This window comes from Culex pipiens, chromosome 2, assembly GCF_016801865.2.
Source record: "Culex pipiens pallens isolate TS chromosome 2, TS_CPP_V2, whole genome shotgun sequence".
NCBI lineage: Eukaryota > Metazoa > Arthropoda > Insecta > Diptera > Culicidae > Culex > Culex pipiens.
Window position 1 is genome coordinate 82,317,911 of NC_068938.1, and position 27,870 is coordinate 82,345,780.

Consider the following 27,870-nt stretch of genomic DNA (forward strand, 5'->3'; position numbering starts at 1 on the left):
GGGTAATTTGGACACATGTTGAAGAATAAAATTAACATTTGATTTTTTGAGCATGTTTTTTATCCTTCTACCTGGTTTTGTAATTGCTTTATATTTTGAAGTGTTGCTCACAATATTTCATCAAGGGTTTAAATAATGATTTTGTGATAGAACTATAATTCAATAGTTCAGTGTAGTATACATAATTTAATCATTAATACTGAAATGATTTAAACATTGATTCTGGATCAGGCACACTATACTTGTTTTTAGTGATTAAGGTATCGTTTATGTTTATATAAATCAATCTTCAAATCAAAATCAATCAATTTATTAGCCTGAAAATATCATTTTTTTTAAATTTTACATTCTGTAGCCCATCAAATTTAAATATTATTGTAAACCAGCATAGAAATTAGAAATGTCAAAGAAATTAATTAAAAGCAATCAACATAAGAGTCTTGTTGAACGCCAAATGTACAGTAATCAGATTTTCATTAATTCGAATATTGGAATAAATTTATCTAAATTAAAAAATAGGGGTTTTGTGAAAGTTCTCATTGCTCACATTCATTTTTGATTGTTTTGACATATTAAATCCCTCTAAATTTATCTAAATCCCTTTAAAAACTCATCCAACCATGACAGTTACTTTTTTGTTGCTTGACAGGTAGACTTTCAGGTATGTCCAAATTACCCCACAAGTCATGTCCAAATTACCCCCATAGCATATTCTATCATAAATTGCGATTTTTGATGATATAAAAGCATAAAATGCACAATTTGTATACGTACATATCTCAGGCATCGTCCAAGCTTAAACAAAAAATGTCCACTTTTTTGCCATATAACCTCTGCAAAACCTTATTTCCTAACCTTCAAATATTAGAATTTAAGGCAGTGTCAACCGGCCTTTGGACACTTTTACACATTATACCAAAACTACTTAACCTATTCCAACTTTTTTGGTTTGTCCATACTCCTAGGTCATTACTAGTACTAGCCTTATCACTTAAATTGCCGTTTTAACTTTATATCCGAAGAAAACGTGATTTTTAAAGGGGTGTCCAAATTACCCCCACTGTCCATATTACCCCAAACTTCTCTACACATTAAATCAATGACATAAACAAAGTGAAATTTCATTTAAAAACGTTCAACTCGTTATTACTTTATTAACTGTGTTTCATCATAAAAGATCTTTTATTCAAAGTAAAAAGATCTTTTATTCAAATAAGGTTGACTCGAAAAAGAATTTGATCAAATTTTACACTACAATTTTTCATGTGTATATCTGCAAACATTTCAGCCGGTATACGGTTCCGACTTCTGCTGGTCCCATGGTTGTCACATTTCATCAATCACTCCAAACTCGAAACATTCTCCCCATAAACAACATCGCTCGCACGTATATTTGCACGATTGTATTACAATAACATCCCTAACGACGTCGATTGTCAAAACAATCCGCGGCGGACGGTATTTGTGTCGAATTTGCGTTTTTTTTTTTCGCTCGCAGACCATCCTCCACTCATTTATAACAGCCAGCTGGTATTGGCGATTCTGTGGAAAATGCTAAATGACCAACCCCAAAAACCGGCTATTTCTGTGGGTGGGTGTGTGCAAAAATCATCAACTGTAAGAGCAAAAAATCTGCATGTTTATGGTTTTATTGCCCCCTCCTGGGGTATGTTTTGATTGAACGACCGACTCTCAGAACTCGTTGGAAAAGTTTCTAATTAGGAAGCTTGAGCGAAACGTCCAAACGAGGGAAAACTAGTAAAATGAAAAACTTGCAAACGATGACCTTGGTCGAAGTTTGATCCTCGTTTGTGTTACAAGGGTAAATCGAAACTCTGTTGAACGAGGGAAGTTGTAGTTGGCTCCTCATTCTTCAGGGGAATTAAGTTTTTGATGGTTCTGCTGTAAAATGTCAAAGTTGGCGTGCTCGTTGGAACGGTTCGTGCAAGTTGCATGATTCAGTTTGGTAGCTTTTAACCAAAGGTGAGAAGGTCACACTGTTGTTATAACAAGTTTTTTGTTCATTTTATTTATATTTTTGTATTCTTCTTGCCTAAAGTATAACCTTTGATCTTTAAACGATGCATGGTTAATATGCTATTAATACTATTCTCAAGACCACTATCGAGAATTTTGAAATGATTTTTTGAAGTAATAACTGTATAATAACTATTATCAAATTAATGCATAAATCATTATCAGCCATTCAAAAGTGATGTCTTCCTAATTCCACAGTTTTTAACTATCTTTCCGAAACAACTAACTGCCAACCACCTCTTAACCTTCAAAACCTCTCAAACTTGACTTCTGTCCAAATAAATGTATCTCAACCGTTAAAATATTCCACCTCCACCCGAAATGACGTTCCCACCAGCGTAAACTCATTTAGATTAAAGAAAGCCAACAGCCATTAAGGCTCATTCAGCATTTGTTTCGCTCGCAGTCCTCTTCAAATAAGCCTCACTCACAGATAACAGCTCACCAGTGCGACTAAAGTGTGCAAGGTGCGTGGGTAACGCTATAGATAAGCCGTCATTTAGCCATCGTTCTCCGGTGACGCCGTCAAAACACGATAACACTCGTCATCGCGAGCAATCAAGTTGCACTCGCAAAAATATGCATCCCATCAATCATCGATTCCGGCTGCATGGTATTTAAAATGTGACCAAAATTTCGTTTGGTGGTGCAATCTAGTTTGTTGTACATACATTCTCTATATGTCAAAAGAATAAATAATACATAAAAAATTAATAAATATTACACAAATAATAATTTAAAAAAATAAAATGTAATAAGAGGTCCTCACCGAGATCCAATCATAAATTCGAGCGTTTGGTACGGTATGTCCACGCATCCTCCCTCCCCTTCGCTCTCAGAGTACTCTCTGCGGTAAACACAACACAGTAGATCTGGCCGCTTCAATTTGTGTAAAAAACGTTACTCAATTCACCTTTAGGTGGTTGGTGCCTTCCTTGCATTCATAAAAGTGAATACACTACACAGCTTCAAAAAAGTGAATAAATAACACTTTGTTTTATCAAAATATCTGAGATCCGGCCTCAAAAAAGTGTATTGAAAACAATAAAGTACTTATAACTTTTGATAGGGTTGTCAGATCTTCAATCTTCAATCGTTGGAAAGGTCTTTTGATTACCTATCCAAAGATGGGTCGCATGATAGATCCGGACAACTTTTTCATCAAAATATTTGAGATCCGGCCTCAAAAAAGTGTATAAATATCACTTAAGTGCTCATAACTTTTGATTGGGTTGTCAGATCATCAATCTTTTGAATGCGCTGGAAAGGTCTTTCAAATACCTTTCTAGTAATATATAGCATGACGGGGTTTCTTACAAAAACCACCCTTTTTACAATCGTCAGAAGTTTAGCTAAAATCGTTTTTTAGCATAACTTTTGAAGTACTTTACTAAACTTCAAAATATTAACTAGGGTCGTGTGGGACCCCAAGACGGATCGAATAAGACCAAAACGGTCCAAATCGGTTCAGCCAGTCCGGAGATAATCGTGTGCATATTTTTGGGTGTACGGACTAACAGACATACACACGCACAGGCATTTGTTCAGAATTTGATTCCGAGTCGATAGGTATACGTGAAGGTGGGTCTACGAGGTCAATTAAAGAAGTTCATTTTTCGAGTGATTTCGCTCTACAGCTCTGCGTTCTCGATTGCGAGATTCCTACTCGAAACTAACTGTCCGAAAGCTTGATTGTTGAGGCAATTGCAAACCTCTTTTTAAACCTTAGTTTCCATCCACCCCGGGATTCGAACTGACGACCTTTGGATTGTGAGTCCAACTGCCTACAAGCGACTCCACCGAGGCAGAACCCAGGGAGACGACTCCTTCAATTGGACTGAGCTAGAAAACCGGGAATTCCCGAATTCCGGGATTTTTTATATTTTGTCCCGGGAATTCCCTAAACTGAAACAAATCAAATTTTACTCTGGAAATTCTGATTTTGTTGTGGAAATAGATCAACAGTTCAATACTTAGTAATCGATAAGAATTTTAAAGCATTAAAATTTGTATTCAGCATATAGCACCATTCATTTGGCTTATTAGGGAAAATTGTTAAAATTTTAGTTTACGAGCAATTCCAGCTCAAATCAGGAATTTTTCTGGTACTTTTGTTCCCGACCCTCTCCTAGACCTATAAAAGTTGTGTGTATATGGAGCTAGTTGCACTCGATAATGACATTTGAGAAGGGCGTAAGAGTTTTCAATATTTTTGTATTTTGTAATCTAAATATTGCTGTATCTCGTAGCCATTGCATCGTATCAAAAAGTGGTCAAAGACAAACTTGTAGGAAATTAGACGAGCTTTTTGAAAAAAATACACTGAAAGAAAAATGCACGCCAATTCTATGAGATTTTTCAATTTTTAAGTTTAAAAGTTAAATTTTAGAGTGATGTCACGATTTTTTTCGTTCAAAATTTTTGTGAAAATAGCCTAAAATGTGACAAAAAGACTCACGAAAAATGCAGAATAGTATGTCTCTCCTAAAAAAATACAAAAATCATTTACTAAAACTGTTTTTTTAAAGAGGTCTAAACGTCAAAATTTAAAAAAAAAACTGATAGTGGGAATCGATTCTCCAGACAATTTTACATATAAGTCTCCATATTGACCATTGTCCTATGTCCAATCCTTGTGAAGATATAGCGGTTTTAAAAATAAAAATGTTGAAAAAATTGTTTTTTTTGGTGGTTTTTGACAATTTTTATATGACAGACTTAATTTTTCAGTCTCGTAAATATTTTTATCAGAAAGCTCGTCCAATTTCCCATAAGTTTGCCCATAAGCAGTTTTAGTAAATGATTTTTGTATTTTTTAGGAGATACATACATCTTGCATTTTTCGTGAGCCTTTTTGTAACATTTTAGGATATTTTCCCAAAAATTTTGAACGATAAAAAATCGTGACATCACTCTAAAACTTAAAAATTGAAAAACCTCATAGAGTTGGCGTGCATTTTTTTCAGTGTATTTTTTTCAAAAAGCTCGTATAATTTCCTACAAGTTTGTTTTTTTGTACGATGCAACGGCTCCGAGATACAGCAATATTTAAATTACAAAATACTAAAATATTGGAAACTCTTACGCCCTTCTCAAATGTCATTATCGAGTGCAACTGGCCCCATATACACAAAAATGGCTTTTATAGGCCTAGGATAACATGTCTAAAAAGTTTCATTGAAATCGGAGAGGGTCGGGAACAAAAGTACCAGAAAAATTCCTGATTTGAGCTGGAATTGCTCTTACAGATCCGCAAATTCTTTGCGCTTTAGATATTTTCTATTAAATTTCATTATTCAGAAAAAAGACTCAGTATTATATTCACGTATATTTACGACTTCAAACTTGAAAAAAAGTATTATATTAAAAAAATATTTTACTTTTGATCAAAAACCGGCATCTGGAGCAAATCAGGAAAAAGTAACGAATTAAGACAGCTGTTTAAGCTATTTTTTGAATAATGTTCTGATTGTTTTGATTGATTTCGGTAACAGCAATTTCTTTCCAAATTTATTGCTCTAAAATTTCCTGTACCCATTCAGACTGCAGTCCCGATTATACCCATTTGGCGGTAGTGACTTAAAGATAATTCTTAAAATATTTTCATTTCATTTATTAGGTTGCTTTTACAATTACATTTGTGCAGTTGTTATCCTGAGCTGAGATATGGACTACCTTTCAACAGCTGATTTGTTCGAAATGGGGAGAGAGTTTACTGGTACTAAGGAGAACGAATTGGACAGAGAAGGCAAAAAATATGTAAAAAAAACTTCGAAATAGATTCTTAAATATATTTAAACATAACATTCTAAACTTATCCAAAGTGTTACATTGTCTGGAATAATTTTATTTCTTGTTGTTTTAGACAGTTTCAATGAAATTGTTTAAGCTTTTGTAGTCATGTTGTTAAAATAAATAAATAAAAGAAATATATTAAAAATTGTGGTTCATTAAACATTCCAAAGCACATCAAAGGGCAAACTTTTTTTTTAATGTGTTTTAAACTATCTAAAGACTGCTGTCCTTGTTCAGACTGAAGTGTAGCTTATCACCAATTAACAGTTTTGAGCTTATTCTATGATTTAAGCTAGAAAAACGTAACAAATATAATGAAAACATAGATTTTATGACTGCTTTAAAAAATTTCCGGGATTCAAAAAATATTTTTACCGTATCCCGGAAAATGTGAAACCCCGGAAATTGGACGCCCTAGTTATGGATAAGGAATACACTGAAAAAAAATGATACATTGTCATTTTTTTTGATGATTTTCAATATCACTTTTATTCACTAAAACCTGATTTGCAAAAAACACTATTTTTATTTTTCTGATGTGTTTTAGGGGCCAATGCCAACTTTTCATAAATTTCCAGAATGTGCAAAAAATCTTTGACCAAGTTATGGAATTTTTGAATCAATACAGATTTTTTCAAAAAATCGACACATTTTCAACTTCATTTTTCGATGTGAAATCGAATTTGCATTTAAAAAGTACTTAAGCGAAATTTTGATAAAATGCACCGTTATTAAGTTATAGCCATTTCAGGTTTTCTTTTAAAATAATCGCTGTTGTTCATTTTTAAATCAGTGCCCATATTTGCCCGCTATTGAAAAAAAAAAATTTTTTTAAAAGCAGAGATAATTTTCTATATTTTGCTTTTTGAAACTTTGACCCTTAGTAGCCTTAGGTTTAAAAACTGGAAAATTGATGTTTTCTAAGTCCCACCCAACAAACCCACCATTTTCTAATGTCGATATCTCAGCAACTAATGGTTCGTTTTGTAATGTTAAAATATAAAACAATCGTGAAATTTTTCGATCCTTTCGAAAAAAAATTTCATTATTTTAAATCAAAACTAACATTTCAAAAGGGCCAAACATTTAATATTACGATCAGAAAAACTCCTTCAGAAGATACAGATTTTTGAATTTTTATGTATCATTTTTGTATGGACAGCTGCCAAATATAAAAAAAAGTATTTTAGGAACTTAACTTTTAGTATTAAAGTGTCGAATAAAAACTTGAGTTTTTCCAGTACAGTACCATCCCGTTTTTGGTAACACAAGCTTTTCAAACATTTCTGCTTGCCAAAAATTAGATTGGTTTTCAACAATTTAGAAGAAAAATTAAGTTAGACTCCATCGAAAAGTTGTGTTGCCAAAAATAAGATGGCACTGTATACCTATTTTTTCTGATAAGTTCTAATTATAACCTACAAAATTTCAGATTATGGAATATTCACATGCTCACTCATGAGACCAGCCCTCAAAATTGTATGGATCCTTGTAAGGACAAAAATAACATTTCAAAATGACCTCATTGGACAAAGTATCATATAAAAAAAAAAAAACAAGATTATATTTCTCAAAAAAAAAAAAATACAAAGTTCGAGAGAATTACTCTATTTATTTGTTTGAAACAGACAAAACCATGCAAAATAGACAAAAATGGGTTTGAGATTTTTTTTTATTGTTATTGTAAAACTATGTGTCAACACTCTCTAAACAGAATTCATTCCGATAAATACTTTAAAAATTATTAGCTTTATTATAGCTCTAATTAATTTTGCTTTTCGTACCTTTGTTTATGGTGATAAAGATTGGAAACCGTTGACAAACCTCAATAGAACATTACTTAGGGCATTTTAAATGTTATTCAAAGTATTAAAATTCAGCTCTTATCAGGACTGAAGGAGGAAGATGATGGCTTAAGCTTAAATTTTTTTTTTAAGGCCATCGCATTTTTATTTTCAAGTTTCAATGATGTATATAGAATGCATTTTGTGGTACTTTTTACTTTAAAATTTAGAAAATCAAGCTTAAAATTTACTTTTTTTATGTTTTTGCCGCTTCAAAATGATACCTCCTCCCTTTTCCCACGCACCAATTGTGTGACGCGTCCCATTTCCGCTCCACTGACGGCACTTCCTCAATCCATCAACTCCCGGGTGTGACGGACGTGACGTGTGGCGATTGGTTGCGTGTGTGTGCGAGTGAGGACTAAAAAGTGCCAATTGCACAGCATTTTCCGTGATTTTCCCCCCACTTGACAACAAATTTCCCCCGGTGTGGCTGACGGACGCACGGGGGTGGTGAAAATAGCATTCATTTGTGGTATAATAAATAATTGCCTTGCCGTCGGCCGCGCAGACACAATGGCTTCATCATCGGCCACGAGCACACACCAAGATATGGGGAAAAATCAATTTGCCACCTGATCGGTGATGCACACACACACACACACTACGTGAATGCGCACATCTTTTCTTTTTTTCGCTGTTTTGTTGTTGTTGTTTTGTGTTGAGTCAGCAGCGTGAACCAATTTCCTCCAAAGAGCGCGTTTTCCACTTATTATTGCACTACTTCTTTCACTCTTTCTCCTTGCGCATTCAAGTGTTTCTTCTTTCTTCTTCTTCTTTTTTTCGCTTTTTTTCTTTTCATTTTTCCTCATTCATTCATCTTTTTCTTGCGTTGTGTTTTACTTTTTTGTTGATGTTATTCGTTTGCTTCTTTCCCCCCCGAAACATGCTCTTCTTCGTCACGCACTAACACACACATTCACGTGTGTGGACTTTTGCTGACTTGCTCTGGTGGAGAGTTGGAGAAAGAGCGCACGTCGTAATCACTTTCCCAGTCTCAAGGCGCAATGCGACCACGCGGATTCACGTGTGAGTCTTCTTCATTTTGGTGAAGGAGGCAACCCTTTGATGCCGTGATTTTTTTTTCTTATTGAAAGATGGAGGTAGAAGATTGACACTCAAGGAAACCAAATTTCTCATAAATTTAAGTTTTTTTAAGGCCATAACTTTGCAATTGATACGACCGATCAACATCGTCCAAATAAGATATGTAGATGTAAAGAATGTTTGGATCTTTTTGAAAATTGATTTAAAAATGATTTGATTTAAAAAGGATTTTTTGGAAATTTAAATACTAAAAATGATACAAGAAAAATATAAAACAAGAGAAGTAAAGTACACGGGAAAAAAATATTTTCAAAAAAAATGTATGTGCTCTACTTCCAGAGCAGAGATTTTGGTCATTCGATTTTGTTTTGTATTTTTTAATCTGACTGAAACCAAGGGTCCTGATTTTCGGTTCAATGAACAGAAACCACTCACTCATCGCCTATCCATTCGTCGCCTATTCTAACCCGCTAGCATTCATGAGCGAATGAGTCTGGCAAGCAGCCAGCGAGTGGCCCGAACTGTTCACTCAGCGAACAAATACATCGTGAAAATATTTGCCTACTCCGTCGCTCGACGACACTCACACACTACCATGCTCAGCGAAGAGCCACTCTCACAAAATGCCAGCGCGGCAGTCATTTTGTCTTCACGCCCTCAGTTTGCCATCAATTTGATTTTTTCTTGGTGGAAGTTTCTTTTAATGGTGTCTATAATGTTATGAAATCAAAATAAATGCACAATTTAATTGATAACATTGATTTTAGGCAACCCAAATCAATGAGTATAACGCAGCGCATCAGAGCAAAAAAAATTTCAGTTCAGAGTGATCGGAGACGATCGGCCTGTCTGAACCGTTCGGAGACTGAGCCGATCAGAGAGAGAAGGAGAGTAGAAAAGAGAGAGTACGGGAGCGAATGGTTTCAAAGTGACAAACAGTAGGAATTCATCAGGGCAGTATCGCGTCGCCTGCTATTTGTGCTCTCGAATGGAGTTATTGATTTTGAGCAATCAGGACCCTTGACTGAAACTTTTTCGACATGCTCAAAAAAGCCATTTTGCATCATTAGTTTGTCCATATAAATTTCCATACAAATTTAGCAGCTGTCCATACAAAAATGATGTATAAAAATTCAAAAATCTGAACTGTATCTTTTGAAGGAAATTTTTGATCAATTTGGTGTCTTCGGCAAAGTCTTAGGTATGGATAAAGACTACACTGAAGAAAAAAATGATACACGGTAATAATAATTTAGTGATTTCTAATTTAACTTTTTGTCACATCAATTTTCCTGTTTTTAAATCTTTGCATGGCAATATCTCAGCAACTACACCCAAAACTGGCAGCGCTAGTACGAGAAAATGATGGTCTCGAGTCGAGAGAATAATGGTACCATTCACGGACGCAGAGAACACAGCTCGAGATGGGCGATAGAACTATTCTCTCGAGGTTCATTTGCAAAAAAAGTTCATCCGTCAAACAAAAAACCAAAAGTGTCGACAACGGGAATCGAACCAGAGACCTTTGACAAACCAATCCAAAGACTTAGCTGCCTCGGCCACCACAGCTTGGACCATGGAGAAGTCAGAAGTCGATGTATGACACTTGTTGGAGATTTATTGATTTAACTAACGAATGAACTCATTTGTTACGATGGTGTGAGTTCGTACCATTATTCTATCGATTTTGGCACTGAGCCCTCAATAAATTTTGAGAGAACGATTATCTCGATTCTGAATTTTGGGTGTAAGGGTCGTATCAAGAAAGTTAAAAATTACAAAATGTAGATAATATTCTTTTCAAGAGTGGGCAAACATGGGCACCAATTTTTAAAAAAATAATAACTACTACTATTTTTAAAAAAAATTACCTCAAAATGGCTATAACTAAAAAACGGTGCACTTTAGCAAAAATTCACTGAAATACTTTTTGATTTCAAATTTGCTGTTACATCGAAAAATGAAGTTGAAAAATGTTTGCAAGCCATATTTCAATTTTTTTAAAAATACTGATTGATTAAAAATTCATAACTCGGTCAAAGATTTTTTGCACAACCTGAAAATTTCTGAAAAGTTGACATTTATGTCCCCTAAAACATATAAAAAATAGTGTTTTTTTTTGCATATCAAGTTTTATTAACAAAAAGTTTTTAATTTAACTTTAATCACCACATTATTTTTACAGTGTACCATTTTTTTCAGTGTGGTCCTTATCCATACCTACAACTTTGCCGAAGACACCAAATCGATCAAAAAATTCCTTCAAAAGATACAGATTTTTGAATTTTCATGCATCATTTTTGTAAGGACAGCTGGCAAATTTGTATGGAAAATTATATGGACAAACTAATGATGCAAAATGGCTTCTTTGGGCATACCGAAGGCACCAAAAAGTTTCAGTCGGATTAAAAAATACAAAAATTAAAATTCAAAAAAAGACTGATTTCGTAGAGAATTGCTCAGTAGAGGGTTAACAGTTTTGGTATGTAAGACAATGTTTTAAAGCATTAAATTTAAAAAAAAGTCACTTTTGAGAATATTTGGATGAAAGTAGCGCACCCTCCAGACAAAAGCTTAAGAAAATTTTGTTTTTCATTTATGTTTTCGATCTTTCTCATACAAACTTCACCTTCGGGTAAATGTTGACAAATTCAGCATTCTTAGCTAGGACTGCGCCTTAGCCCGAACTGCTATCAGGACGTAAAACAGTGGAAAGGATTTCCGCCAATATGAGCTTTGCATTTCGGTCAAAAAGGTTTCCCATCTTGTTCGGCTACATATTTCTGCTTGTGATATTACATAAAGTTTCGTAAAAAATGCAAAATTTATTTTACATCCTGAGCAGTTGAATTATTACCTTTTTTTTAAAAATAAACGTAATTTTAGTTCAATTTTCATTTGAAACCTTTCTTAAGTGGCTCACTAAAAAAAGAATCTATTTTTTTAATATGAAAAGATTCCTTCTTTACTCAAGTCGTTTTTTTTTCTTGAAGCATTCCATCTGGTCCAGCTTTGTGGGAGCTTCCCCTGCTGGCACTCACTACATGTATGTTTATCTGGGGTTTACTCCCAATCCGAACTGACTTCCCCTCTGACATGATGAGTATCTCGCAAATCCGTACAAACACATCAATTCCGCGGTTATTTCAATCAGTTGAGAGCGCTCGGTAGCAGTTGGAAATGTTCTCTTCCTGAGGTTGCTGCCTTCTGTTGTTTTTTTTTTCTTTTCGAAAATCAAATTTAAGCCGCCGGCAATCGACCACCAGAAACCGACGAAGAAAAGTAAAAAAAAAACATGATATTTTGCGCTGGAACGAAAGTTAGCGGGATTCGAACGAACCATCCGACCGTCCAATCTGATTTTGGGAGGCCTTTTGCTGCTACTTATTTTTGGTTTGCTTTTCTCCTCCCCTTTATGTTGTTGCCTGGAGCACGGTTTCACTTACAAATCACTTCTGGGTGTAAAATTAGTGCCGTTTTGTGGCGTGATCAGATCTCAGGTGTTCTTTTCTGCGTTTTTTTTTTCAAGTGGCGTTATCTTTCTGCAATCGGATTGCGTTTAGTTTTTGCTTTTTTGTGGTGGGGATAATTTGGAAAATTAAAAAGTTTTAAAAGTTTGCCCTAATCACCGAAAACACGCCTATCAAGATTAGAAATCTTTTTGTTTTATGCGTTAATTTGCTCGAACGATAGCCATCGGGGAAGGGTTTTGGACGAGTAGTTGTTTTTGATTGAAATTTTAATTAAATTATGCAAGGTGTAAGCTTGAAAGGCCAGCACGAAAACAACAAAAAACAACAATAGAGCAATTCTCTGAGATTTCGGTCATTCGATTTTTTTTGTATTTTTTAATCCGGCTGAAACTTTTTTGGTGCCTTCGGTACGCCCAAAGAAGCCATTTTGCATCATTGTCCTTTTTATTTTCCATACAAATTTGGCAGCTGTCCATACAAAAATGATATGTGAAAATTCAAAAATCTGTATATTTTGAAGGAATTTTTTGATCGATTTGGTGTCTTCGGCAAAGTTGTAGGTATGGATACGGACTACACTGAAAAAAAAAATAATACACGATAAAAAAAATTGGTGATTTTTAATTTAACACTATTTTTAATTTTTTTTATTTTTTGATATGTTTTAGAGGACAAAAATGCCAACTTTTCAGAAATTTCCAGAATGGGCAAAAAATCTTTGACCGAGTTATGACTTTTTGAATCAATACAGATTTTTTCAAAAAATCGAAATATTGGTCGCAAAAATTTTTCAACTGCATTTTTTGATGTAAAATCAAATTTGCAATCAAAAAGTACTTTAGTGAATTTTTGATAAAGTGCACCGTTTCCAAGTTATAACCATTTTTAGGTAACTTTTTTGAAAATAGTCGCCGTTTTTCATTTTTTTTTTTAAATAGTGCCCATGTTTGCCCACTATTGAAAACAATATTTTTGAAAAGCTGAGAAAATTCCCTATATTTTGCTCTTTTGGACTTTGTTGATACGACCCTTAGTTGCTGAGATATAGCCATGCAAAGGTTAAAAACAGAAAAATTGATGTTTTCTAAGTCTCACCCAAACAACCCACCATTTTCTAATGTGGATATCTCAGCAACTATAGGTCCGATTTACAATGTTAAAACATGAAACATTCGTAAAATTTTCCGATCTTTTCGAAAAAATATTTTCAAAAAATTAAAATCAAGACTAACATTTTAATCGGGCCAAACATTCAATATTACGCCAATAGATAAAATGTTGTTTCCAAACCAAAAACTGAAGTTTTCATCGAATAACTGGAGCAATTTTTTTTTTACAAAACTTATTTTTTTGTGTTTGTTAATCGAGTACTTTTTTTGCTAACCGATGCTAAACATGAAACTAAGATCACTTGAAAGATTGGATCATAATCTAACATTGCTGAAATTTCCAGCCTGCGATTTTTTGCGTTTTCGGAGATATGCCATTTTGAACATTTACGTTGTTTTATCAAAATTTGCTGCAATCTACATATGCGCCCGTTTATTTCACTTGCTTTGCTACCTACTTCGTGGGCATCGTCGCTTCAAAAATCAATACCTGGTTTCAAGAAGTTCGAAATGACTTTATTGGAATTTTCTGTTGCCTACATTTAAAATTGAGTACCTTAGTCAAAATAAGGTATTCGTACCGAAGTTTCTCAAGCGAAACTGGAGAATCTCAGTTTGATACCGAAAAAAGTATTCAGCAAAATATTGACTTAGCATGATGAATTTCTGCGATCAATCCATGAAACTGATCCACATTTAAGTTCTATGTTGGTTAGTACAAAACATCATAAAAGTGCCTTTAACATATCCTGAAGCCGCCAGAAACTCTATAATCAAATGAATTTTCATGAACAAGAACATTAGGATTAGTAAGAATATGTTTTGTATTTTATCGTTTTAATTCATGATTAATATTTTGAATAAAATTAATTTTTCTGTTATTTGATTTAACAATTAAAATTTTCGCAATTTATGCCCGTAAGGGTGGGGGCGGTGGGTCTCAAGTTATATGGCATGGACTCACAAAAAGAAACACACAGCAGTAAATAATCAATATTTGACTTAAAATGGATTTATTACGCTTAACAAAATTTTGTTGGAGGGGTGGAGGAGAGGGGGGGGGGTGAAAGAAAATGGAGGGAGGGGTTGTGTCCTTAAAGTGGGGATGTATTAGCTTATCCATAATTTAATAATATAAACTTGCAATAAAATATATACGCAATTCTTTTGCACTTGCAAATGTTTGAAAAGACTATTTATTATAAACAATCCACTATTGAAAAACATGAAAAGTCATAAAAATCGACGTATATCATTTCAATACCATACAATTACCCAAATTTGTATGAAAAAACATTTAAAAAGCAAAAAAATAATTTGGCCGCCTGTTTGTATGGAGTTGGCCCATAGTGGAACGATGAAACAAAGAGAAACGCAAAAAGTAACTTTTTCAAAACTTTTTTTTTCGTTAAATCACGATAACTCGTGATGTTTATAAGCAAACCCCTTATGTCTATATATCAAATTTTTTGTAATTGTCTGCTCTACAATTTTGTAGAACATTGTTACACTCTAAAAAATAACCCTGCAAAGTTAGAAAAAACACGAAATTTTAAAATGAAAAATTTTGTTCTAAATGAAAAAATGACCCTTCTGGGCCAATGTAGATTCGAAAAGCACATTAAATTTCCCATAAAATGAAATGTTCCAAAAAATTTTACAGTCGAGTAACGGAAAATGGGAGAATTTTTAAAACGTTTTTAGTGTTTTTTTTTTGATGAAAAATACGTTTTTTCGGAATTCTGAGTACGCCATCAAATCGAGCGTCTAATTTTACATAAAAGTCCCTTTGACACCAAATTTCTATCTCATCACCGTTTCAGGCTGCAAATTATTGAAAAACACCTCTTTTTTCGCATGTTCAAAAATGGAAGGGGTCGTACCGCCCCTCCGTCACGAGATATCAAAAAACGGACCTCGGATTCGAGATCAGGGACAAAAGTTACCCCTTAGGACAAAGTTTCACGCAAATCGAAGAGGGGTCAGGGCACCTTTTCCCGATTTCGAATAATATTCATTATTTACAAACATAGATTACCTTCTCCAAGTGGAAAATTGTCCAAAGAATTCTAAATTGCATTCCGTTTTCCGATTCGAAATAATATTCATTGAGAAAATCATGACACTTTGAGAAGATTAAAATAATGCTAATCATCAACATTTTCTTAATTATATTTAACTAACTTTTTAAACTTTTCAAAATTTTATGAAAACTTCTTCTTGAAGTACTTTGAACACTATTCTACCATGGTCAGTATGATTCCATAGCATTCCTGATTGAATAAAAAATATTGAAACATGGTGGTTCATTTAAAATCCAAAACACAGCAAAGAACAAAAAAACATTTTGAATTTTTGTTAAGCTATCTTAAAACTGCTGTCCTTGTTCGGGTTGAAGTTTAGATTATTGCCAATTAATAGTATTGAGCAAATTCTATGATTTTAAGCTTAAAAAACATACAACTAACATAATGAAAACATAGATTGTATGACTTTTTTTACAAAATTTCCCAGGATCCCGGAATTTCCCGGGATTCCAAAAATATTTTTCCCGTTTCCCTGGAAATTCAAAACCCGGGAAAATTTGACACCCTACTCGTTGGAAAGGCTTTAACAAAAACTACCCTTTTTAAAATCCTCCGGATTTTAGTCACCATAACTTGTGAAGTACTTAACTAAACTTCATAATTTGCAATAGCGACTTATGGGACCCCAAGACGGATCGAATAAGTCAAAAACGGACAGAACCGGTTCAACCATCCGAGTGCAAATATTTTTTTTAAAAGTGAGGAAGGCAAAAATGGGTCACACAAAAAAATCCGAAAATAATGTTCATCTGAAATAAAAACAAAGTGCGCAAAAAACTTTGTTTTTGATATGTCTCAACTTACCAAGATCTGCCCTTAAAAAGTATATAAATATTACGTGACAGTTCACGTCAAGTAAGAGAGGGATAGACTGCTTGTTTACAAACGCGGATTCGCCCTATTAGCCGATGCACGAAGTGATTTGTTTACATTTTTTTGGTACACTCCGCAAACGTCAGACCATACAAAATTGCTGCCGGATCTTTTCCGGTAGAGATCCGGAAAAAAGATACGGCAGCAATTTGTATTGATTTGACGTTTGCTGAGGGTGCCAAAAAGTTTGGTTATGTTCTACTAGCAAAAGACAATAGTGGAGAAAAACAACTCGCGACAAAATTTTGAGGTTAGGAATTTTGACAGGTATGATTTTCATAAAGTATTCGCCTCCTTTTCTCTCCCACAGAAAACTGGGGACAATGTTGCTGTCAAACTTGGCCAAACTGTTAAAGTCACTCACAAAATGAACTTTGAGTGATTTGAGTTCATTTCTGACGTCACGATTTCCTCCTCTATTGAACTGTTACTACGGATTTGTTCCATTGCATTAATTTATAGAAAATAATATTTTATTGATTTTGGAAGCGATAACTGTCTAAAAATTATGTTAAAAAATGATTTATCTGACATTGTCCTGCTTTCCCATATTCATTCAAAACAAAACAAAAAATATGTCACCGAACAAAAACACAGTTATGAATCCGCAATGTTGGTATGCAAAAGAGGAAACCAAACTGCATTTTATTCGTCATAGCATCGCCCCGACGACGACGACTGCCTGGCTAGACGCGTCGTCGTGGACGCCTTCTGCTTATTTTTTCTTTCCCTCTCATTTAGAGCTCGGCGTTTGGTTTGGTTTGCATTCAGCGCGCTCTGTGTTTTTTATGCTCACGTAAACAACATTCGCATCGCATAGTGATGATTACGAGAAGAAGGGAGGGGGGCAGGGAGGAGAAGTGGGTGGTCCCCTCGAGACTCCGAAAATATGCGCCTTGCTATGCCAAGGATGTTTGGCGTGGTGCGTATCTTCTAAAAATGGAGAGCTCTCAGAAGTGGTGACGACAAATCTTCGGAATTCTCTGGAGTTTGTGACTGGCGGCGACGACGACGATTCCACAATTTGGGTCAAATCTGGGCGCAAACATGCTCTTTTGATGACTTTGGTGGAAACAAAACTCTGAAAAGTAATTTGCGATTTATGATCCTTCTTTTATTAACCCAAAACTCAGAGATTAGGATTTTGACGAAGGACTGTGTTTAACTGTTTAATTATGTTCAAACCGGTTCGTTTCTTGATTTCATCTTTATGAGCCAGCATCGTGAAATCTTGTGCAAAATCAATATTTTTCCAAATAGGGTTAAAACCTGAACTGTTTTTTTTTTTGTAAAAAGTTCAAATCAATGAACTGTGTAAAGTTTAAGCTTATCACATTAACCAATGTAAAAAAAAACAATTGTTTATTTATTCATTTCTTCATACGACAAGAAAGCACAACGGCAATGTTGCCACAAGAGAGAGACCCATCCAATGAATGTTGATTTTGGTATTTAATCGCGATAGCAGGAATCTATAATATGTGTGATGAATGAATGAATGGATTGAGCAATGGCTTTGCAGCGTTGACGAGCCGCTATTTTTCTCTATGATTTTTTTCAAAGAGCATTCACTGCGGACTTTCTTTGACGTCAACACGAGTGTCAAAAATCATTGGGAGGTAACAAAATGTGCGGCGACTGCTTTTTCAATGAGAGTTTCAATTCAGCAGCACATATCGCGCCTTTCTTGGAAATGTGCATTAAGTTGGGAGAGTGAAGAAAGTGGGATGGCTGCTTTTTATGTATAATAAATATTTGACACAATCACAAATTGGCTTGCTTCTGTGTGTTGTTTTCACTAGATTTTTTTTTTTTGCAATATATTGATTAAATTAAGAGGAAACCGTCATGGTATAAAATAGCATTAGAGGTGTTTGATATCGAGTCAATAAATAATGATAATCTTTCAAATCACCCAATCCCGGCCAGTATCAATTCTTGTCCTGTGTCTTGTTTTGGTAATATTTATGTATATTAGGGTGACAACGAAAAAACGTAAAAATAGATCTTGATTCGATTCCTTAAGCAAAAATAAGTGACTGTAATTTTTTTGGCAAAATTGGTTAAGGTTTAAGGGTCGCAATAGAACGTTAAACTTGGTGGAAAAAAAAATCTTTTCATGCAAAATCTTTTTCTTAAAATCGCTAATAACTCGTCAGAGTTAACTCGGATCGTTTTGAGGCCACACAGTAAAAAAAACGTGGTAAAATTTCATCAAAAAGGGAGAACATCTTTTATGTTAGAAAAAAGCTTTAATTTTACCTCTAATAATGTGTAAATTTACATCTGGCAGACGCTAAGGAAAAATATCAAGTAATCCCAAAAAAAAATCAAACCGGCGATAGTTATATCTAGCTTACTAAGTCCGCGCCCCAACCCGCACAACCATCTCACCGGGCGCGGACTTAGTAAGCTAGATATAACTATCGCCGGTTTGATTTTTTTTTTTTTGGGATTACAGATATTTTCCCTAGCGTCTGCCAGATGTAAATTTACACATTATTAGAGGTAAAATTAAAGCTTTTTTCTGACATAAAAGATGTACTCCTTTTTAGATGAAATTTTACCACTTTTTTTACTGTGCAGCATTTTTGAAAAACACGGCTTAAACCAATGCGTTGTTAAAAAATGCTAACTAAATTTTGTTTTACCAATTTGTAAACATGGATGAACCAAGCATATAGTTTTGTTACCTTTAAGTTAACAATATTTAGGAAAAATCTTCAAGAAAGAAAGCTTTACAATTTTCATGAAAATAGACGTGCAATCAACTCAAAACAAATTAAAATGCATTTTGCTGAGTTTATAATCATTAAAAACATGATTACACTATTTAAAAAAAATGATTTTTTATAAAATTTACCAAAATTTCGATAGTTTTTAACGATTTTCAAGATATGGACCTGGATTAAGACTAGGGTTAGTGAAATTTTACGATTTTGCGGACAGCGTGAATTCCGCGAAATTCGGCTCTTTTCGCGAAATCCCGTAAAATTTAATGTATGTGTGAAAATGTAACGATTTTTCTCAAAATAATTTATCTAACTCGAAAGGAATAAAAATATTCTTATGAACTGCTGTAGAATTGAGCGAGTGAATTCCCTGGTTTAATTACTAATATAGGGTTAGTGATTTTTGAATTTTTGATTTCGTGGACGGCGTGAAATTTATCAATTTTCTCAAATCATTTATTTTAAATAACAACTTAATAAATATTCCAAAAAGACTTTCTAAGTAAATTTTATTCGTTTTCAATTAAAAAGCCATTTGAAGAAATGCTCGGATTTTTTAGAAACTTAGAAACTAACTAAAGGAGAATGGGCGAATTTGGTCCAAGGATGTACACGAACGGGACTAACTTTTTTCGAAAGATCTCGCCGAGACATGAAAAAAAGTCTTCTGGACCAACTCTCTAAACCCCGGGGTTCAAAAGTTACATGCTGTTGAAGTTTGAGCATTTTGAGTAAAAATATTAAAAAAATCGTATTTTTGCTATATCTAAAATCATTTATAAAATCTCATTTTCATTATGGATTTCGATTTTCTTGACTTCATTCGACGCGTATTAGCAAAAACTATAAATTCTGATATGTCTTAGCATGATTGAAACATGATTTCTCTTGTTTTTATCCGTTTGAAGCGTTTGTGCAAGAGGCATCCTATAGAAACAAGTCGAAACTTCAAGGTTTTGAAACCGGATCCGACCCAGACTGCTTCAGTGAGTATGGAAGGCTTCAGTGCAATGTTGTAACAACTTATTGGGATGGTCTGAGTTATCCGAGAACTCCTTGGAGTTAAGACCGGTGAGTCTACCGCCGTAACAAGCAAGATGTCGGCGGTTTTTGACCACTGATCATACCCGCATGGCTTCAGTGAGTATGGTAGACTACTATGCGGATGTGTTGGAGTGTCCTGGGTTCCCCTAGGACTTTCTGGAGTTAAGGTCTGTGGGTCTACTACCGTAACAAGGAAAATGTCGACCGGTTTTGACAACGGAACATGCCCGCATAGCGCATAGGATGACCAAAGACATCCCAACACATTAACTAAGCAGTCTACCATACTGACTGAAGCTATGCGGGTATGTTCCGGGGTCAAAAACCGTCGACCTCTTGCTTGTTACGACTGTAGCTCTACAGATCATAACTCCAGGGAGTCCTTGGATGACCCAGGACATCCTAACTCATTAGCAAAGTAGTCTACCACACTCACTGAAGCTATGCGGGTATGTTCCGGGGTCAAAAACCGTCGTCCTCTTGCTTGTTACGGTGGTAGACCCACAGATCTAAACTCCAGAGAGTCCTAAGATAACCCAGAACATTCCAACACATAAGCAAAGTAGTCTACCATACTCACTGAAGCCATGCGGGTATGATCAGTGGTCAAAAACCGCCGACATCTTTCTTGTTACGGCGGTAGACTCACCGGTCTTAACTCCAAGGAGTTCTCGGATGACTCAGACCATCCCAATAAGTTGTTACAACATTGCACTGAAGCCTTCCATACTCACTGAAGCAGTCTGGGTTGGTTCCGGTTTCAAAACCTTGAAGTTTCGACTTGTTTCTATGGGATGCCTCTTGTACAAACGGTTCAAATGGATAAAAACAAGAGAAATCATGTTTCAATCATGCTAAGACATATCAGAATTCATAGTTTTTGCTGATACGCGTCGAATGAAGTCAAGAAAATCGAAATCCATAATGAAACAGAGATTTTATGAATGATTTTAGAAATAGCAAAAATACGATTTTTTGTACATTTTTACCCAAAATGCTCAAACTTCAACAACTTGTAACTTTTGAACCCCGGGGTTTAGAGAGTTGGTCCAGAAGACTTTTTTTCATGTCTCGGCAAGATCTTTCGAAAAAAGTTGGTCCCGTTCGTGTACATCCTTGGACCAGCTCCCATACAAATTTGCCCATTTTTAGTGATATTTTCATTCGCTGATCTCACTTAGAATAAAAATTTCGATTTTGTTAAAAAAATATATTATTTTTGCAAATTGATTTTAATTTAATTTTTGAAAAGTGAGCTAAAACTATTAAAAATTATGTTCAATGGGCTGAATGTCGCAGAAAATTCAATTTATTTAACTCATTTTGACTGGACAAGATTGTTAAATCTTGCTTTGAAATGTATAAAGATATAACAGAAGCAAATTTGCGAAAACATTTTAGCATCATTAGTTGAATATTAAAAGAGCAGTTCAGTAAATGAGAATACGCGTGCCCTACATATACAGCAATTCCATTTGAAAAGAGCCTAAACCGAAAAAAAAGTTCTCCGATCGGGCTCAACATTTTTCTGGGGGTTCCTTGCTCAAAATAATTAGACCCGTATTTTTTTGTTTGGCCATTAGGGTGCTAGGGTAGTTCGAAAAATGGCGATTTTCGTCATTTTTCGCAAAAACCACTTTTTTCGAAAAATCATGCCTCCGCGCCATTTCATCCGATTTTTGCTGTCTTAGACACAAAAGAAAGGTAATGAGTTTGGCTATTTAGGAAAAATAGTATTTTTTATTTTTTTAAGTTCCGCGAAATTTGCGTGAAATGTTGTGTTTTTAAATTGAGGTCCCCGTGAAATTAGCAATTTTTGAGCGTGAAAAATCACTAAGCCTAAAATAAAGTGTCAAACGATGTTCAAGTGTAGTAGTTATTCATTTGAACCATTTTAATGCCATTTTCAAATTCCCGACTTTTGCAGAACCTCAATTAATAGGATAAAAGAAAATGTTCCATTCAACCAAAATGTTCAAATAAATTCAAAAATATCAAAGAATTGACAATTTTAGAAAAATAGAAACTTAACAATACATTTCTGGAAAAAATACTTCAAAAATGGAAGCACTCATTATTTTGATTTAGATAGAAAACATAAAAAATCTGTGTTTTAAAAATAATTGGAAGCTTAACAGTTTTTATAATTTCAATGTTTATTTACAAAAATGTCAAACATAATGTTTTGTAACTCGGTTTTAACTGAAAAGGGGTTGGCAAGGAATAAAAAATAACCAAATTATTAATATTATGTTTAATATTAATATTTCGTTTATCAAACAACGGTTTAAAGATGATTACAGTGTTAGTTTCGTAAAAAGTTTTTCATTATTCAAGCACAGTGAAAAACATTTGGATTTTAATTGATATTATAGTTTTTACCGATAAGTGACGTTAGTAATCATAATAAAAAAAGACATAAGGGTCATTCCATGTGAAGCGGAACAGCATTTGAAAATTACCCTCTCCGATCCTGCTCAAATTTGGCAGGGCTGTTGATACTATCAAAACATGTAAGAATCCCGAATTTCATCCAAATCGGACCACCCCCTCCATTTTTGTACCTCCCCAAAAAATCGACTTTTTGACGATTTTTGACCAAACCTCCTAGTTTGAAACGACGATAACTCAGGAACCACAAATCTTAGAGGGTCGGTCTTAGACTCAATTTTGAAGGAAATTGGACGTAGAATCCATTTCCGTGATCAAAATTTAGATTAATTTATTTTTTCTACCTGTATTGCGCAATTGAAAACTTTAAACGGCCGTATCTCAAAACACCCCAACTTATTTTTTTTATTTGACCTCACCATCGTGTTCCCCGGCCAATTTTACATAAGAATCACTTATCGACAGAAATGAATATGTTTTGTTCCAGAGATATCGAATTTTAAAGTTTTGTGTTTTCGAGATTACCTACATTAGCTTCATTCGCCGCATCTGCTAGAAGCACACAGGCGGGCTGATCAATAACTGCTACCTGGTCATTTATTGAAATAATATTTCATCATAAATAATCTTTATCAAACTGGGCAAAAATTAACTGTATAACACTGTAGGAAACTGGAGTTTAATCGCGAATGTTTATCTGTTAAAAACAATGAATGAAGTGAATTTCTGTGCTAACCCACAGGACAGAGCAATAACGACACACAGTAAAGGGCAGAATTGGATTCCGATGCAAAATGCAATTAATCTTGTTAGTAACACTGAACAATAAGTGCACGATACATTATTGAGTTAAAAATATGAATTAAAATGAATAAAATTTGTTGATTTGTTGTACTCTAGTGAAGGACGATCACAAGGAGTAGGAAAAGGATTTCTGTAGAGTATAAAACTGAAAAATGTAAGAAAATCACAAAGTTTGATCTGCTGCGAAGCGGCTAATTTCCCAAATTTTGTTGCGATGATTTCGACATCGTCCGAACAACAGTGTTTTTTTTCTTCTGTCATTCTTGGATTCTTGGAACACAATACGGCTGCTGTCCTCACGTATAAAGGATTTTTTTTAAATAAAATGTACCTTGACCAAAATCATCTTTTAATCAAATGGAGCTGGCTCACAATATAAAAATTGATTTAATATGATCAATCTTTTAACCCATAAATGAGATTTGCCAAATTATGGTAAAGTGTCAATAATAAACTATAATAATAATAAAGCAGGTTTTGGGGTTTTTGCTGAATGGTACTATTTTGCTACCGCCCATGATAAAGGCCCTAGTCATGGCCTCGGAGGTTCTCTAAAACGGTTAGCAACACGTAAATAAACGGTGCATTCAAAATAACCCAATAAATATTTTTTTCACAAAAATAGATTGATCAAGGTAGGGGAACAGCATCTAATTCCAGCGTTCTTCTAATGTTGCCATATCAGCGCTTTGGCATTCAATTACAGCTGATTAAAAGCGTTTTCAACTGAAATCGAGTGATAAATAGCTCAATAAGAAAGAAGTGAACAACCAAGTTTCTATCAAAAGTTTTCCAAAATTTGTTGTTTAAATAGTGAAAATCTCGGGTGAGTTTTCAAAAAGCCGTAAGAGCCACCGTGACCTCCGACACTAATATTTGTTTTTCTCCCAATTGTAACAAGATTTAATTTTTTTTCAGTTTGGGGCACTTGAGAGACGAGTTGATGAACAATCTTAAGCATTTTTGAAATTTGTTTTTTCGTAAGTAGGTCGGATACCGATGCAAAATAGGCTTTGTTTACCATTGGCAATTACGGCTTTTTGACTTAACCTGCCAAACATACGAGAATTTCCCCTATTAGCCATTTGAATAAATATTTGCGTAAAATTATAAAAAGATAAATTAAATTAACTATCTCCCAGAACACCAGGTAGCAGTTATTGATCAGCCCGCCTGTGTGCTTCTAGCAGATGCGGCGAATGAAGCTGATGTAGGTAATCTCGAAAACACAAAACTTTAAAATTCGATATCTCTGGAACAAAACATATTCATTTCTGTCGATAAGTGATTCTTATGTAAAATTGGCCGGGGAACACGATGGTGAGGTCAAATAAAAAAAATAAGTTGGGGTGTTTTGAGATACGGCCGTTTAAAGTTTTCAATTGCGCAATACAGGTAGAAAAAATAAATTAATCTAAATTTTGATCACGGAAATGGATTCTACGTCCAATTTCCTTCAAAATTGAGTCTAAGACCGACCCTCTAAGATTTGTGGTTCCTGAGCTATCGCCGTTTGAAACTAGGAGGTTTGGTCAAAAATCGCCAAAAAGTCGATTTTTTGGGGAGGTACAAAAATGGAGGGGGTGGTCCGATTTGGATGAAATTCGGGATTCTTACATGTTTTGATAGTATCAACAGCTCTGCCAAATTTGAGCAGGATCGGAGAGGGTAATTTTCAAATTTGCACTTTTTCGTGCACAGTTGAGATGGAATGACCCATAAGTCAAACATAAAAAACACATCAAAAAGTAAAAAAAAACTGTACCAAATGCAAATAAATAAATATTCGCAATTCGCAATTCGCAATTTTCAGTGTAAGAACGGGCCTTGACCGATCTTATGCACTTGGTTCCCGACGAACACGCACTGCCCTTACACCTACATCTCACCCTTGCTCTGAGTCAGTACGAGCAGCACGCTAGAACACGCTTTGAGTGTTCGTGCCAGGCATGCACACCTTCTTTTCCGGTTACGCATTTTAACTCGGCCGGGGGTGGTACATTAAGTAGGGTTTGATGTAAGTATAAGCGCCTAACCATTTAAAGTGTGCCTAACAACTTTCATTAAAGCAAAAACTGTTTTATTTTTAGTTTGAAATCAAAAACTAGTTGTTATTTTACTGTGTATTGTTTTCTCCTTAAGTATTTCCTAGTGTTGAGTCGTGTTTATATGTTGCTATTTCTTTTGTCGCGGTGTTTTGTTACAATTTTTGGTCCTAAGCATGTTATAAAAGTTTACCAAAAGTACAATAGTAATATTTGTGTTAATTATTTGATCATTCCAAAAATTGAGTAAGGGCTCAAACCTCACTTGTTTTTAAAGAAAAGGGTGAAGATTGAAAACAATGGACAGTGAAAGAAATATACTATTTGAAGAATCAATAGTAAAAGAAAGATATTTATGTATGAAGTAAGAAATTAACAATAGTTAATAAATAGAGGTAACAAACAAACTTAGATTGTATTAGGGCAATATATAGGGCAGATGAAAAATTATTCAAATAGATAAATAAAGAAAAGGCACATGATAAACAAAATTGAAATCGCTTCCAAATTAAGGGAAAACAGAAAGTATGTTACAGCAGCATCAAATGGTAAAATAGAGTGAAAAAGCGTTGAGAAATAAGAGAATCAAATGAGTAAAATCGAAATCAAATGGAGGATAGTAAACAGAAGCCGCGTTAGAAAATCAGTGAAACAAAATAAACAGAAGATAGGTGGTAGATGAAATGGAAAGAAGAGAAACCCCGTTTTGCGATGTTTCAGGTACATCCACAGCAGTTGACTCAACATACTGCGAATCAAAACAATACCGTCTACAATCACAAATTACTTCCCTTTCCCACATTGTCGCGCCCCTTTCTTTTAGCCGTCTCGACTCTGACCCGCGGTGGTCAAAGGTTTACGATCCGTTTCCACAGGCCACCAGCTAGGTCATCATGAAAACCAAGCCAACGTGGAGGTAAGAAAATAGGACACTTGCAAGGAACCAGAGCTATACTGTCTTGATCAAGTATGATCTAACAGGACTACGCTGCCGTTCTACGCATAATTGTCCCATGTTCAAAAAAGTGCAACTGAGAAAAACGCGATTGAAATTTTTCGACCGTTTTTTGTGTTTCTACGCATAATTGTCCCGTGGGTCCCTATTCACCCTATAAGTTCCTAATCGCCCCAATAAGCAGTTTATCACTCTTATTTGTAATCCTCTTGCTAAACAACAGGTAAACAAGACACAATACTTCGTAAAACTGATGATTTCGTGAAAGAAAATACTTGGTGGGACAATTATGCGTAGAAGTACAACGATGGGACAAACAGACTTGGTGTTGTTTTCAATGAGTTTCCGAACAAAGTACTATATTTTATGTGTTTTTCTGAAAGTATACGTAAAAATAAACTTAAAAATGACAAAAAGTCAAAATCGACCAAAAATGACATGGGACAATTATGCGTAGAACGGCAGTACGGACGTAGTCAGTGACGCTCCTTCCAGGATGTTCCTCGCCTGAGCGTCAACTGAAGAGGTATCATCAGCATCATTCGCACTTGGCCTGCAAATGCAAATAAATAAATATTGTTGACATATTTTTTTTTTGACACTTAAATTTAGAGCTACATATAATATTTTCCAAATGTATTCTAATCAAACGAGAATGCATTGGGCCACGCCCATTTTTCTATTATTAGCTTGATTCTTTTTTCTTCCAGCGCTCTTTTGGGTTTGCTTAGTGCTGCCAATTGTGATAAAATTTTAAGCGAACACGCACAAAAGTAGCATTTATAGAAAAAGTTTCCTGCCATCACTGGCTCACTCCAACAGGCGCTGCTGGTGGTGTTGGTGGCCACCCTTTCTTCTTTATTTGCCTTCGCTTCTCGCTCGGTTTTCTTCAGCCTTCGATTGGAATGGGTCGCCAAAAGTCAAACGTCAAAAGACTTGGCGCGTTTGCTTTTTAGAGGGCGCTTGATAATTATTTACTTGTTTCGGGATTATTTTTCAAGTGAGTGACTAACTAATGTTCAAAAGAACAGTTTGCCCGTAGTTGGAAGCAATTTCATATCTCAGTTAAGCTCTCTCATCTTGCTTGTGGATGTGTGTGCCAACAAAATTATGAGAAATGGTCTCGCAAAATAGAAATTATGCTCAAAAGTGCATTAAATTTGATTTTTTAGGCCAGTAAGCGGCATAAATTAGTGTGCTTACTCGAGGCGGTGCTGTTGCTGGTGAGACCATCCATAAATTACGCTCCATACAAAAAAGGTTTTTTTGTATGGACAATTGTCCACGAGGGGGGGATGGTCCCTAAGTTTATAGCCTAAATAATATTTTTGGAGCTTTAATCGAGCATCAAACTCTCCATATGACGAAGATAGGTGTTTGATTCGAAAGGGTATATTGCCAAATAATATATGCAGGCTGACGTTTCTGCAAACAAATACAGACAGACGAACTGAGAAACAACTGTCAAAAAGTTTGTTTGTTTGTCATAGTCTAATACGTCCTTAACGTAAATATGGCCTCGCAGTAATGTTTGTCTATAAAATTGATGTGAAATTAGTCTTAAATTAGTAGTACAGTATGTTTCAACATTTCCCATATCACTGATCAATCTAACAAAAAGCACCTGATTGTGA

At 34.8% G+C, this 27,870-nt stretch overlaps 1 protein-coding gene across 1 annotated transcript in view; it reads right to left on the reverse strand.

Moving 5' to 3' along the window:
- The window catches only part of LOC120424552 (serine/threonine-protein kinase GL21140), a 100,022-nt gene that overhangs the window by 70,926 nt on the left and 1,226 nt on the right, over positions 1-27,870 (reverse strand). The gene's annotated exons all lie outside the window — the stretch shown is intronic.